Raw genomic sequence first — 15,757 nt, forward strand, 5'->3', positions numbered from 1 at the left:
TATTATTTAGCAAATTTATAAATTGACTTTAGTGAATTAAAAGTAAGTAAAAATCCCAAATATCTGCAGGTTAAAGTGTCTCTAATATTCTGCTTTTCGTCTTTTTGTTTCATATTAGGGCTGAATGATTTGGGGGAAAAAAATTAAATAAAAATCTAATTATGATTCGATTTGAAATTAAAAAAATATATATTCACACAGTTAAAAACAGACAAACTTAACCGTAGTAGAAGAACAAAAATCAGGCAGGCAGAAAGCTCTTATTCTGAAATGCTCCATGTAGAAGTAGCCTGTACAGAGCGGAACGAAATGGGCTCACAGAGAGAGGTTATCCGTAGCCTGGCGCCATTCTCCCACGTTTGCCTCCAGTTTCGTTTGTTGTATAAAATGTACACGCCCCGTGCCCGCTCTGATTGGTGAGTAGGACCATAACAGGACATGCATGGCGCTTGTGATTGGTTTGCAAGTCTATCACACAAGGACAACAACAGAATTAATTTGTAACTGCACGACTGTTTAAAACTCGTCAGATGCGCCGTTTATTAACCTACATTTTAATCGCCGGCTTCACGATCAGCTAATCTCGTTCTTTCAAATCGCAATGTCGATTCGAAAATGATTAATTGTTCAGCCCTATTTCATATCATATTATTATATTTATTCTTATCTAAGCGTGGACACGTCTGAGGGAAGCAGCTGTGCAGCGCTGCAGGAATAAACCTGAGACTGACCACGCAGCAGCCTGCAGGTGACAGGACGTCCTAGAGGGATCTACCTGACGCAGACCTGCGTACGTTGCAGCTCTGGATTGGCTCTGTCCAATCAGAAAGTAACAGCACATCATCATTAACAACTCAGTGTTAATTGTCTACAGATTTGTGGCGGCAGTAGCTCAGTCCATAAGGACTTGGCCCGGGGACAGGAGGGTGGCTGCTTCAAGTCAAGTTTGGGTTGTAACATTACAGTGATATGAGATACACAGCTGATCCCGGTACTGGGGGCGCCAAGCAAAGGCTTTTCTTATCCGATTACTTCATGAATCAATGGAATAATAGGCAGAATACTGGATTACTAAATAAAACTATAGCTGCAGCCCTAATTTATCATCAGGCTGTATTTCAGTGAGGGCATGTGTCCTCACTGATTTATTAATTAAACTAAAGTCAATCAATTCTTGCACTGATTAACATCAAGTTCACTATCTGTTAGCAGCCTCCTTCCCTTCACTGCAGTTTGGAAAGCAGCTGGAGCAGCCTCTGCCAACAAACCGAAAACACACCAGAGGGAACAGAGCTCAGGCTGTTCCTGATTATATTACATTATATTTAGGACGTTACTCGTGGATTGCCACAGATGACTGATTAGGATTATTATTAAATTCATAAATTCTGGTAACTTGTGACCTTTGGAAACTTTGACTACAAGATGTTCAAGCTTCAAACGACTAGTTTTACTAATGTTTGTTTGTCTGTGATTTGGAGACTGAGGAGAAGATGCAGAAGCTGGAGAAGCTTGAGGATGTCAGGGACATCAGAGAAACACCCACACAGGAAAAATGAGAGGTAAATAATGAGCAATATTACTTAGTTCCTGGAAACTGCAGGTGAGTAAATGAGAGTCAACACGACTGATTTATTCACCAACATCACTTTCAAAAAAAGAGCCCTTGCTTACTTAACTTCCTGTCGAAATCACACATCTTTTAGTTTCAATACCTCTCGTGTTGCTTAGTGAAGCGTTACCATGACTGCAACACGGCAGGAAACCCAGATCACGTCTTCAGCTGGTGTCATTTTAAGCAACTCTTTGGGGAATTCCACCCGCCTTGTCTGAACCGGACACAAATTGAGTCTGAACAAGACGCACATTTAATCTGCATGTTTCACCTGGTGCTGCTACAGTCTTTACTTTAATCTACTTCTCCCTTATAAATTCATTTAACAAATAAATGCAGAGTTTGGTATCAATCACTGATAAATACTGTGTCATGGCGTCTGCGGTTCTGCGGCGACCCTCTGCTGTCCTGGACTGAGTTAGCTGGACTCGGAGCGTCTGGAGGTCTGGGGTCCCGGTACAGGCCGTCTCAGAAGTGCTAACATCAGGTTCAGCTATTTAAAGCCTCGTCAGCTATCTCAGACCTCTGGGACACTTTGTGAAGCTCTCTAAACTCAAAGATTTCTAGCAGCAGCAACACGTCACCGCCTCAGCCGTAAAGCGTGATGATCATTCAGGAGCGAGAGGAGGGCCTCGTCTGCAGCAGGGCCGGAGTATTACGGAGAGACAGCTGAAAGTGGAGGAGCTGAAACGACCGCAGACTCCTGAAGGAGGTTTAAATGTCTGGACTATATTTAGCCCGTCCACAGAGCGCCGGCTCACTTCATGAACAGCAGCATCAGGAGGACAGAGAGGACACACAGCCGGTTTCCAAAATTAATTCACATGTGATGAGACAAACAAACAGAGGAATAAACAAACACACGAAGGCTGAAGAACAGGAAGGGCGCTGATAAACAGGTCGACAGTCATATTTAGAGATTCTGTGGTCATATTTAATTTTAAATGTTCAACGTGAGCTTCATGTGCTTCATTTAGCACCTGCCTGCATTTATAATTAAACTTTTATATGTACTGTTTTTAAACTGCTCATTAATCTCTATTAATCTTTGAAATGTAGGAGCTAAATGAATTAATGACATTCAGCTCTTTAGACATCATAAACTTGTAAATTCAAATGTACAATATATATCAAAAACATTACACAAAACACATTACATTAAAAAAGGACCCATGACAATCACTTGAAATTAAAAATCGGCCGAAAATAGCACATACACACACACACACACACAGCAGTCAAAAGAACAAATAAATTTTACAAAACAATTACATTGCACGTCGGCAGTGTGGAAGAATTTCATGCCTACGCTGTTCTGCTGACTACTTAGAAAAGAACCGCTTTGAGTGTTTCTGTCACTCATCTGTGAGAAGTCGATTAAGCTAGCCGCACCTAAATTTGGAGTGCACACATGTTCAAGCCTTTATGGTAAATCCACTGAAACAGCCCAGAGCGAGCTGACAGGCAGGTTAGAGACTTTATCCTGTCAGTTTGTCTCTTTACAAAGACAAGTGTTGCAGTATGAGAGTCCTACCTGAAGAGAGGCTGTGAAGTCTTCATGTTACGCCGTACGAGAACCACATACAACATTATTTATCAAACTGGGTCAGACTGGATGAATTTAGTGCGAGGATACACGTGACAACATCTGGTTTTCAAAATAAGGCGTCTATACAGGATGGAAATAAGATTAATTGGATTATATTCACAGAAAGTATAAAACATACTACATGTGTCCATTAAAAGTAAATGGACACATTCCATAATCTCTCCAGATCCTGTGGGAAACACTGAGGAAAAAGCACATGTTTACTATTTAATTTATGCAATGGTTGTTCAGTGTTCTGAAATGTTTCTCATATTTCGGTTTCAGGTTCGGCCAAGAATTTTCATTTCGGTGCATTACGTAAAGTTACTGACAGACGATAAACACAAAGTTCACCACAGAGTTTCATACAGTCAGCGCTCAATTCAAAACCCACAGTTCAACCACCAATGAATGAACGTTATCTCAGTTCAAAATCTCCACACGAGTCCATATCTCAACAAAAACCTCTTCTGGATCCCAGCAGGTAAACGAAAATAAAACCAAGTACCTCTTGTGTCTAGCAGACAAGATTAGAGATTCTCCGACAGAGATCAGCAGTCCGGCCGGTGCTGCCTGCAAGCCTCTTTTACTGGTGAGTTTGGTCTCGAACGCCGCCACAGATGTTCCCTGAGCTGACTGCTGGCTGTGTGTGACGCATACGCCAATCACTAACAATACTCTAACCTTACTACACGTGTCTTTCTGTTTGTTTTTCCTGTCAGCCAAAGTGGCGGATGGCCCAACGATTTTACACTGCCAACATTTTACCCATATTTGGCAGGTGCTAATTTCAGACCCTGATTGAACACATGAACATGTTGACCTGATGATGGCGCTAGATGAAAATTCAGAGATCACCAAAGTTATTACAGTTCGTCCTGAAGGGGAGCATGAAGGTCTGAACAAGATTTTGTGCCGATCCATCCAGTAGTTCTTCAGATATTTCAGTCTGGACCAAAGAGGGGGACCAAATGACGCTGCTATTCATACAGCCGTGCTGCTAGCACTGCTAACAAGCATGGATAGTCAAGGTCTTTTATTTTGTTTTAATGTCAGTATTTCAGTCCCTCCAGGATTTCGCAATGGCAACTATTAAAACAAATTCAACAAATCCCTGTGAATTTAGCATGACTTGCAGTTTGAACCATCACAAATAACAGCAAAGGACCGTCAAGACCAGTATCCAGATCTTCTTTACCAAAGTGGGGAAACAGAGAGAGAATGACAGAAACACATGGAGGACGTCAGACGAGACACAGGCTGCTGCATCCCGGTCAGCTGCAAGTGCTGAAACTACATTAACATTAGAGGAAATGTTAATGTAGTTTATCATAGAGTGACAGGCGTAGCCTACTGTCTTGTTTGCATTACAATGAACTGTGTGCGCGCGTGATTTAAGAACATAGTTTATGGTGGTCTAGTGTTTAAACATTGATAGTTTTTTTTAAAGTTTTATTATTTAACTATAATTCTATAGTATATATATTTAACTATAAAGTAAAAAATAAAAATGGGGACCCCGTTTGCCAATCAACGGGGAAATCAGAGCCACACATCTTTACACAGACCTGCTCCATTAACAGCCCGATCAAGCACCTGGCGAGCAGACAGACTGAGAGACTCTGGCCAGATGAGAGCAGGACTCTGTTTTACATCGGTGATGCTCGGTGTTCAAACGCACTCAAAGTGGACTCGCTTTTTAACGTGAAGATGAAAAACATTCTCATCATCACTTTCTTCCTGCTGCTTACATTCTCCCAGACACAAATTCAAAAAGTGCACTGCAGAATTATTTCCTGGGTGTATATGTATAGAGATATATGTATATCTATGTTACCCTATTCCCGTTTTACAATCTTATGTTGTATAATGATAAATAAACTACCTTTTAAAGTATAAAAGCAGTAAGTGTCCCTGTTGTACCAATATCTCTCCTCTCATCAGATTATTATTCCTCATCATTAATGTAAAGCAGGATTTTGCTGCTGTAGTGTTACCGTTTAGTGTCAACTAATGATTTTTCATCCTGGAGCCTCCTTAAATCCATTGATTGTTTGGTCTGAAAAGATTCTGCCGTAACAGTTACCCAGAGCCCAAAGTGACACCTTCACAACTCTTGTTGTGTCCAACCAACAGTCCAAAGCTCAACGTTATTGACAAACATTACAGTTATTACAATCATTTACATAAAGAAAAAGCAGCAAATCTTCAAACAGGAGAAGCTGAAAACATCAGATGTTCTTTCTGTTATCTGGCTGCATGTTGTTGTAATAAGGATGTGTGTTGAGTGAAGTCCAGAATAATGTTGTAATGTAGGCAGTTTGGCAGAACAGGAAGAAAAACACTGAGCAATATTCTGCCACAGATGGCGACTGAGGATGGAGGCCGGCTGCTGGCCAACATGACCGAGGGCTACTGAAAACACACACACAAGCTTCACTTTCAATAATTTTGCAGATAATCTCATCCAAAGCGAGATACGACGAGGTCAACAACAGAGTCAGATTCCTCCTCCTCCTAAAGTCACAGCACCACAACGAGTTACAACCAAGCAGGAACCTCCGGGTCTGAAAAGAGAAGCCGGTGCTGAAGAGCCTTAAACCTGCGATCTCTCTAGCAGCCAGCAGGGGGCGACTCCACTGGCTGCAGAAAGAAGTGTGATTGTATAGAAGTCTATGAGAAAATGTTTCTACTTCTCAGCTGATTTATTCCCTCAGTAAACACTTTCCAGATGAGTTTATGGTCTCAGTCGTTAGTTTCAAGTCTTCTTCAACACAGCATGATGTTCATTTAGTAAATTATGGTCCCATTTAGAGGAACATAGACCAGAAAGCAGGGGAGGCTTTAGGGTGGGGCTACAAGGTGACTGACAGGTCGCTACCATACCATGACCACTCGTATCCGCTGCTCTGTGTACATTTAATCAGCGCAACTGAAAAAGCTTATTAGGAGTCGGCTGGTCATTTCTCAGTAAGTACGTTTTGTTTTACGCCTGTCTGTAGCCAAAATTTGTATCCCAGCTAATATCACAGTTAACATGAATTACAGACGCACTTAGCTAACTAAGCTAGCTAGCTCCACCCTCTGATCCAAATATGGTCATGTCTGGTTCCAAAAAAACAAGATGGCAACAGCCAACTTGGCAAGGCGGTAGTCCACAAACACCCAAATACTACATATACAATCCTTGAGCTGCACATGTGGATTCATCCGCCACTGAAAGTAGTCCCCAACAAATGCAGTAATTCCTCCTGTTTGTTTGATTAAATACTACAGTGAGCAGCTGTTTTACAAAAAAATACTGAGCCTTTTTAAATAATATATTTGAAGGATTCTTCAATAGGAACCAACGGGTTCAGAGCTGACAGGAAATCAGAGAGTCCTGAGAGACTGACTGACAGGTTGTTGGTTTGATCCTGCACGTGGGACTTATAGACATTCATCCTTTAAATTAGATCATATCCACTCGTATGAAAACAAAAAGGCTTCTAACGGTGATGAAAACTGAGAACACCGACTGTGTGAAACACCCACAAAATACTCATGACGTTCCATACTAGACATTCTTAATGGGTGTGTCAAGGTCCTCAGAGAGTTGTGAACTTTCAGGAGACCCCATTTGTCCAAATGAGTCGATCACAGATGTTACATAATCTCAGTGAACGCAGCGCTGGAAGAATGTCGAAGAGCGAGTGTGCAGGAGAGACTGTTGATGTAACACTTGATTTTAACAGTTTGTGTTTCTTCCCACGGAGCAGGGACATGCAGGGTAGATCAACTGGAAGTGTGTTTGTCTGTGTATGCTGCCTCTGTCCCAGTGCATGCTGGGACACGCTGCAGACCCTGAACAGGACCATCTGGATGGAGGCTTGTTGGGTTGAAGTGTTGCTGTTCATCATCTGTATGAAGGAACTTGAAGGATGAAGCTGCTTTTTTATATTTTCAGGAAACTAAAGTCTGAAAAACAGGAGAGGCTAAATAAAGTCTGCTCTGAGTGCAAGCCTCCCTCTGATGGTATCAACATTCAAACCAAATAGTTTCTCAGGCTCCATCCAAACGACTACATTTTTGTTTTAAAATGCAGACCTTTTGCTACATTTCTGCCTGCCGTCTACTAGGTGTGGGCATCTCACGAATCGATTACGATTCAGAGGGCTGCGATGAGATTATAAAACGATTATTGATGCATCTTGATGCATCGTTTTTTTCTATACAGGATCTTTGGATGATTACAAAGCATTTTATTTGCGCATTAAAATCCAAAAGAAAAATCTCCTAATTAGTTTAAAAGGACTAGTTTGCATCTCTGCATTCATTAACCTCAGCTCCATGGTCCCTCATTTCTTTACCAGCCAGTTGTCAGACTCCTCTGAAAACTGAAATATAATTATCAAGATGTACAGTATGTGTACAGGACAGAGCTGTGCACCAGTTTAGTCTAAGCTTCTACCTGATGTTCAACACTTGACAAGTAGGTAAGTTAGTAATGACATACAGCTGAACTAATTAATATTAATACCCAATCAGAGAGCCAGCAGTGAGCGTCCACATCATTATTTCTAAAGTTGACGAAACGAAAAACGGGGTCAGCAGCATTTTCAAACTTCTCCGTTTCAGGTCTTCGTTTTCACCGTTTCAGTCTGGACGGGGAGGAGCAAACGTAGCAAAAGGTCTCCGTTTTAAAACCAAAACGCAGCTGTGTGGATGGGGCCTCAGAAGCTGCACAAGCTGATTAGGAGGGCTGGTTGTGTGCTGAGGACGGCCCTGCTGCCTCTCCAGTTGGTTGTGGAGAGAAGGATGGTGGACAAACTGCTCAAAATGACAGACAACACTTCACATCCGCTGCACGAACTGTTCGGCTGCTTCAGCTCCGCAGTAATAAAGTCCACTACAGGAAGTCATTCCTCCCCAATTCAAATATACAATGACTTCCCTCTGGGCAGCGAGAGGAGACTCCTGCATAACAATGCACCTCTACACTCTTTCTTTTTATGTAAAGTAGTTTGAATGACTATTTGTAAATGTGTTAGTTGTATTTTATTTTTTAACCTACCTCGTGTGTTTTCTGTAAGTTGTGGATGTTTGGTAACTGTGATTTTAATATAATTTTAATGTGAACCGCTGAAACTGCAACACTACAAAGTACCCCTCTATCTCTCTACGCAGCGACAAATCATCTACAAGAGGCGACACGTCCTGGCAGTTTGATCTCAGGTATCCTGCCAGCGCAAACCTGGTCTCGGCTTGTTGTCTGACGTCCTGTTGTCCTGCCGTCTATCACACAGCGTCTGCCAACAAACAGCTGCTTTAACATTTGCTCTCAACCAGACAGGAAAAGATCAACTTTAAAGATTCACACTGAACAATCACAAGCAAACCGAGGCCTGTGAATGAACTCACAAGACCAGCGTCTGTGAACCAAAGAGCAGATACTGTATCGAGCAGCAGAGGAAAGTAGGACTGCGTGTGGAAAAAACCCTGCAGCAGCGTGTTACTGTTCCAAATCCACCAAATACATTTTCTAAATACATCATCAACAGTGAGAACAACAGCTGCAGCTCTGGACGAGTAAACACTTCGAGTCCACCACATCTTAGGGCTGGACAATAAAACAATCGCAATATAATTTTTTTCAATAACAAATGTTCAATAAATATTAAATAAATGTTTGACTTTATTCACTTGAATTATACACAAATTAGGACTTTTATTTATTTATTTATTTTTAAGATGTTTATTTTTTGGGGGAAAAGGGACCGAAAAGAGCTTTTACTTAATTTGACTAGTGCATATTTATTGACAAAGATTTTATCATAATGACGTTCTAACTCAGATCTGTGAAGTGATCCACTGCTTAGCATCTAGTGTTGACCATAATTTAGAGTTTAAACCACAATTAACCATCAGGTTTCTTCAACTTCCACTCAGGAGCAAAAATCAGCCTTTAAATTCAAAAGAAATAACGATTTGATACTTATCGTGATAATTATCGATATCGAAATACATGAAAATCTTTATCGTGATATAAATTTGGGCCATATCGTCCAGCCCTTCCACATCTCAGGAGGTGCATTTATCTGACAGCTTCAGTTACTTTACAAATCAAGATTCTTACAAACAAAACATTTGGAGTTTATAAAATATGACGTTTTGTTTTAAATTAAAGTTTAAAGGATTGTACAAGTACAGCTGAGGCGAACTGAAAATTACTTGGCAACTATTTTGATGTTTTAAGTTTTCATGCAAAAACATTTCATGAGACTTTTTAGTCCCCGGATCTCTTTTCAAGGAACTAAAAGGTTCCTTCAGCCCACTGTTGTGTGCGTTTCCACCACGGTCTATAGACCTGCGAAGATTAGGCAAATTAAGCAGCTGACGTAGGCTGTAGGCCTAGCTGTACACAGCGATGCACAGGCATCATTATGTGTAACCACTATCCATGAGCAATATTTATAAATGAACATCAGATTTGACTGGAATATAATGAAAAACTATAGACTTGCTTGACCATTCAAACAGCTTCTTTGTGTGGGACTATAATGAAGAGACACACGGTAAAGATCGTTACACATTTAATAACAAACTGGATAAAGCCATCAAGTTCATAAAACCCAGTATTTAGCTTAACTTCATCAGCTGTTAGCTGTAAACACACCGCTGCATGTTGGCTGCTGTTTCTGAGCAATAAATTTAATCCCGACGTTGGATTTCAGGCGAACATCGGCGAGACTCGTGTGGCTCTCTGACTGCTGATTGTGATTTATTGGTACAAACAGCGGTGGAAAAGAGAGGAGCAGTCGTAGAAAACAGCCGACATTCTCTAGTTAAAGCCAGCAGCCTCTATCGCCCATCCAAAGATTCCCTGCAAGGCAAGCCCCCGCCCCCCCCTCGGGACTTTTTGGGGGGTAAAATAAAGACCCCAGAACTACATTTAGACACCGAGTTCCTGTGAGCAGTGAGTTCCTCCAAAGCTTCCTAGTTCCGGGGTATAGTTCCTTTGGAACTATAAACCTTCACAAATTTTAATTGGGGGTCCAAGCCTTTGGGAACCCGCGAATGCAAGGCATCTGGGAAGCCTATTGGAATACAAGCAAGGTCCAAATTTTCACACTTTCATATCATTGTTACTTCCGCATACGGATGCTCATATCAAAAAGCTTTTATCCACGCGTGCGGGGGATCGAGCTGAATCGCCAGGTATAAAGCCCAAATTTGGGTCAATTGTTCCACATGGGGCCCTGATGACACCTGAAAAATTTGGTGCAATTCGGTTTAAAGGTGGCGCCTCTAGGTGGTGTTATTAATCGTATATCAAATAACACTCCCATAGACATACATTCATTTTACTTCTCCGTAACCTCAACTCCCTTTAATTTCAAACTCTGGCCGGTTATTCACCGCGGGCCCCAGGAGCCGCAGCGGGGTGCCCGGGTCTACTTCCTTTGGGCTCTAGGTAACCGTGATGGCAGAATTTTTACAAACCAATCAATCAATTTGCAGGTTGATCCAGGATGAAAAGAATCATCAGCTACAATCATTTTCCTGCTTATTTCCACATACTTTTACCGAAGGAACATTTTAATGCTGAACTTTTACTTGGGGTAATAGTACTTTTACTTAAGTAAAGCATCGGAATACTTCATCCACCACTGCCACTGAATGGCTGTTCAGGAGCTTTCGATCATTTCTTTGCGTTGGTCACTTTGTCGTGGGGGTTGTAGATTCTAAATGGACCAGGAGGTGAGACTGCTTTGGTCAAAAAGGTTACTGATTAAATTTAAGAAAACAAAACAGTCAGTGAGTTTTCCACTGGCTTGTTTTTAAACTGTACAATAACCTGCAGGTGAAATCTGTATTAGTATGAAGTTGACAAAGTGTGTGCATCGATCTCTGATAGGTCTTTCAAACTGAGTGAATGAGAGCACGTGCTGCTGGTGAAACGCTCGCCGTGCTGTTTGATGTGTTAAAACGCTGCGAGTGAAGCCGTTAAAAGGCCTCCAGAGGAAAATAAACTGCCTGTTTCTGAAGACGGACGGCCCATAATTCACTGAGGCATTACCCTGCCACTGTGAACACCAGGGCAGGGGTGGAAGAAGTATTCACATCTATTTTCCTGTATGTATGTATACATATTGTTTTATTTTATATGGTACCATATTCCAAAATACATTTAATGATCTGCTAAGTTCTGTGTGGGACTATAAACCTTGTGTTATGTAATGATAAACTACCTTGATACTTAAGTAAAAAGTTAAGTACTAATCAAGTGAAAGTCTTGCATTCAAAGTGTTACTTAAGTAAAAGAATTAGCAGCAAAATATACCAAAAGAACCAAAAGTAAAAGTACTCATTAAGCAAAATTACATCTTTCAGAATACATATATTACTTGATTACACTAATCCCCAGGATCAATAAAGTTTATCATATTCTATAATAATAATACTACATCATTTATTTGTTGATTAGGCCTATATATTGTATTATTAATCTGAATCTGCAAAGTAACTAAAAGTTGACAAATACTCTGATAGCATAATTTACTTCAATTTAAGGGTTCTTGGATACAAGGAGTTTGTTGCTAGTGAGTAACAAGCAGGCTCTGCGTGCACAGCAAACCACTAATCACAGTACTGAGCTTGAGCAGTTAATCAAACTACCAAAGCAGGCCACGCCCCCATTTTACTTCAAAATGAGTGAGGAACAGGAGAAAACCACTGAAACAGGATTTGCTTGCAAAAAGAAAAACAACTTTTGTGAACCACTCAGGGCGGCTGGTGTATAGCTGCTCATTTATTTTTATCATTTTGTTTAAAAAGTGTTTGCTGCATTAAAGCTCAAGAAAGGATAGTTTGCACTCAAAATAGTCTCACAGCAAGGTCAATATCAATGGCTGTTCCATCCAAATAAAATCCACCGTCAACACGACTGCAACCACTTCAGCTAATTACAAAAGCAGTTATTCACTCTTTGTACTTAGCTTCCCTTCATAATGAACCACTACAAAGCAATCCATCCATTTTCTGATGCCTAAACAAGGTGGTGCCGACATCCCTCTCCATCCCCTCGTCTCCCAGCTCCTCCTGCAGGATCCAGAGGAGTTCCCGAACCAGATGAGTCCGGCATTTGATGTAACTTTCTGACAGGGACAGTCCATCAATCGTGTCCACTTCCCTGTGTGACTGACTGCTTTGAACCTCTCTCTCCACAAAAAAGATCATCAGAGCTAAACATCAAGACACTGGAAGATGTTTATTCGTGCAGAGATTAAGGTAGCTGGACACAGATCTGATCAAGCCCTGTTCTACCTTAACGACCACAGAGAACAGCGCTGGAGCAACTTGGGGTCCAGTATCTTGCTCAAAGACACGATGAGCCTGGGATCAAACCACCAAAGACAGCCAGCCAAAATCTATTTTCTGTCTTTTCCATATTGAGTCTAGAAAATCAGATCCAAGCCACGTTAGGAGGTTTGAGATGTCACTCCAATCGGATGTTTTACAGATAGGGTCTCAGTCCAGATCAAAGACTGTATAAAAGAAGTGGACGTCGTCACCAAGCCGACATACCACTAAACGTTTAATCCAGAGAGATGGAAGTGCATCAGCTCAGCTGAGAAGAATCCACAACACACAGAAGAGTCAGACCCTTAAATACTAGACACACAAATCACATCTGATTATCTGCAGTCCGTCCCACACAAAGCCTAACAGACGACCCACCCTGCCTCCTGATCCACAGCAGAAGACATTCAAGGCGCTGAGCTGCAGGAAGGTGTTTGAGGTCAGTCTGAACTAAAGATCTCCAAACACACAATGCTTTTACTCAAATCTCTCTCTAATATATTCTGAGCTCTCGATTCAAATTACGGTGAATGGAAATTACAGGACATAATATTTGTTTATGTCTTGTCCACTTTACCAATATGTCGGTCTGCGTCGGAATAACCCAAATTTCAAGTTTCACTGTTTGAGTTTTAGAGACATCTAGTGGTGAGGGATGCGAATTGCAACCAACTGCTCAGTCACCGCTCCCCCCTCCCTTTGCAAGCGCGCAGGAGAAGCTACGTGGCCCACACGCTCTGTCGGCTCTTGTGCTAAATAATATGTGTGGTCCTCCATTCGTCCAAATTTCACTTCTTTTCTTAATTCTAACAAACCAGACGACTACTACTGCTACTATTATGATGTCCATGTAAGAGGACCCGCGGTGTATGTACATAGAAATGTCTCATTCTAAGGTAATAAAAACATAACGGTTCATTATGCAAGGCCTTTATACATCACTGAAAACACATTTATGGATTTTATATTGCATTTCTGTAATTGGATCCTCCCAAATATTACACACTGGACCTTTAATTTTCGGTTTTACTTTCAAATAGTGATTTAATAAAAGTGGCTGAAGACCACCTGCAGGATGGAGACAGACAGACAGTCCACAGGAACACCAGAGTCTGCAGGCGGGTCTGATGGAGAGGGCTGCACTGCAACAAACAGGCCCGAACAGCTGCTAAACCCCCCTCCCCTTTAACTCACCGGGTTCCTTTATCGGACACGACTGTGCTCGATTCAGTTTAAATTTCCTACCACCGACGTCCAGCCTTTTAACAGCACGCGGAAACAAAAACAAAACCTCTCGTGAAGACAAGTCAAAGCGGCCTGCTGTGTTAAACGTGCTCTGCGTCAGTTCACCGTGTGACAGGGACGGTCGCCGCACCGCGCAGTAACCCACACCGTTGTAACACACAGTCTGCTGGTTCCATTATCGGACGCAGACCAGGTTCTGCTGATTCTTAGCGTTTTGTCCAAATATTGTACATTTCCGGTTATAATGCGACTCGAACGCGGTGCGGTCCAACGCCACCACCTCACACGCCTGCACACTTTAAAATCACGCAACGCACGCAACACACGTTTATTGTAAAAATTCCAAAAACATGTGCGGGCGTGTAAAGCTAAGCTAACGTCACTCATCTTCATACACGCATTTAAAACCGGATTAAAACACTCCGGGATCTGGTCTTCATCGCTGCAGTTGAAACATTTCAGGCACAGAAACGAAAGAAGCGCTCCGTTTGAGAGGCGTGTCCGATAATGGGCGCACCGATGTTACCGTTAAACGACGTCCCCGTCGCTAGCTCTCCCCGTGTCGGCTAATGTCCCGGGAGCCTAGCTTCACCCGTCACCGTCACCGGGTCCGTTAAAGAGGCCAGAGGAGCCCGTAAAGGAGAGATAACGGCGTTCCTACCTTGTTGTCTCTGCTGGTTTTTCCCACAGATCACCGCGAGGATCATGTTCAGGTCATTCTCTCACATGTGACGTCCATGTTTGCAGTCTGCACAGCGCAGCCGCAGTCAAGTTATAAACAACGAAACAACAGCTGTTTCCGGTGACCGCCTTCAAAATAAAGGTCGCTTACATGACGCATGAACGAAGGAAAGCCATGGTGGAGGTAGTATTCAAATCCTTTACTTAAGTAAAAGTACTCCATAACAAGTAAAAGTACTGTATTAAAAATGTTACTAAACTAAAAGTACAAGTACCACAATGTAAATTACTGTTTCAAGTAAAAGTACTGTATTAAAGATGTTACTTATGTAAAAGTACTAATACCATAATGAAAAGTACTCTGTTACAAGTAAACATACTGTATTAAAATGTTAATTAAGAAAAGTACTAATACCACAGTGTAAAAGTACTCTGTTACAAGTAAAAGTACTGCCTTGAAAATGTTACTTAGGTAAAAGTACGTAAGTATAATCAGGGAAATGTACATTAAGTGTTGAAAGTAAAAGTACTCAATGCAGAATGAAATATATCATTAATATAATATATATCATTATATATCTTGTCATTAGATCATTATTATTTATACATTAATATAAAAGCAGGATTTTTCTGTATTTGTTGAAGTTGAACTATTTATCAAACCGCAGCTAATGATTATTTTCATGATTGATTAATGTCCTGATTATTTTCTCATTAATTGATTGTAAAAGAAATCTAAAAATAGTTACACAGAGCCCAAAGTGACTCCTTCACAATGCTCCTGTCAGTCTAAACCTCAAAATGATTAAAATACATTACAAGGAAAAGCAGCAAAACCTCATGTAGTGAATATGTCCTATACCGCTATTGGTTGCTAATTTGGATTATCGTTTCTAACGTGTAATCAGAAAAACAATGTCCTGTCTTTTCCAACAGTTTGCAGTTTACTCAGAATCAGAATGAGCTTTTTTATCACATGTAGTTTTTATACATATGAGGAATTTGCTTTGGCGATAAGGTGCTACACGTAGACAAACATACAGTGGACATAAATAAAAATTGGAATAACCAGATGCAAGTTTTCTAAGAATAATAAAAGAATAGAGAAATATAATACAGCTATTGCAGAGAAAGAACTATGTGGCAGACATGTGCATTACTCCGGTTTGTGTTTGTGCAGACCCCCTGTGGCTTGGAGGAAAACAACCCATATGGCTCCTACTCTTCACATGAAATGTTTTTACATGCAAAATGACTTAAACAATCCTCAAAATAGTTGCCAATTA

At 41.2% G+C, this 15,757-nt stretch overlaps 1 protein-coding gene across 2 annotated transcripts in view; it reads right to left on the bottom strand.

The window, feature by feature from the left end:
* LOC123968151 (DENN domain-containing protein 4B-like) overlaps nt 1–14,514 on the bottom strand; it is an 89,571-nt gene extending 75,057 nt beyond the window's left edge. Inside the window, exon 1 of one of the 2 annotated variants that reach the window (XM_046044688.1) lies at nt 14,452–14,514. The gene's annotated coding sequence lies outside the window, so the exon portion shown is untranslated. The remainder of the gene's footprint in view (nt 1–14,451) is intronic. The other variant, XM_046044689.1, reaches the window with a different exon arrangement.
* Nucleotides 14,515–15,757: the final 1,243 nt, after the last annotated feature.

The sequence above is a fragment of the Micropterus dolomieu genome, linkage group LG03 (assembly GCF_021292245.1).
Source record: "Micropterus dolomieu isolate WLL.071019.BEF.003 ecotype Adirondacks linkage group LG03, ASM2129224v1, whole genome shotgun sequence".
Classification (NCBI taxonomy): Eukaryota; Metazoa; Chordata; class Actinopteri; order Centrarchiformes; family Centrarchidae; genus Micropterus; species Micropterus dolomieu.